The following is a 737-nucleotide window of genomic DNA, read 5'->3' as shown; positions in this document are numbered from 1 at the left end:
AGACGTCTAATAACTTCTTCTACGCTTATCGGCGAATAATTTTGTATTTGAGCTTGTCTTTGACTTGGAATATTTGCGTTCTTGTGTGCACAACAAGAGCTATTTCGTTCCATGGAAGGAGACTTACACTTTTGAAAAACTCTTCTTAAAAGTTTTTGGAAGAATTACGATATTCGTTCTTGTAAATGTTTTGGTTGTTGATTTCAAAAGAATACGACTTTATCTTTATAACTTTTCGTTTTCTACTTTCAAGTTTCGAGGACGAAACCTTTTAAAAGGTGGGATGATTATAACACCCGCGAAATTCCCGTTTTGGCATTTATAATTTAATTAGCTATTTCATTATTCTACATGTATTTTAAACCAACTTTATAACATTGTTATTTTATATGTATAATAATAATAAAAATAATAATAATAATAGTAATAATAATAATAGTAATAATAATAATAATAATAATAATAATAATAATAATAATAATAATAATAATAATAATAATAATAATAATAATAATAATAATAATAATAATAATAATAATAATAATAATAATAATAATAATAATAATAATAATAATAATAATAATAATAATAATAATAATAATAATAATAATAATAATAATAATAATAATAATAATAATAATAATAATAATAATAATAATAATAATAATAATAATAATAATAATAATAATAATAATAATAATAATAATAATAATAATAATAATAATAATAATAATAAC

Source organism: Silene latifolia, chromosome 9 (assembly GCF_048544455.1).
Source record: "Silene latifolia isolate original U9 population chromosome 9, ASM4854445v1, whole genome shotgun sequence".
Lineage (NCBI taxonomy): Eukaryota > Viridiplantae > Streptophyta > Magnoliopsida > Caryophyllales > Caryophyllaceae > Silene > Silene latifolia.
This window is presented reverse-complemented; position numbering follows the sequence as displayed.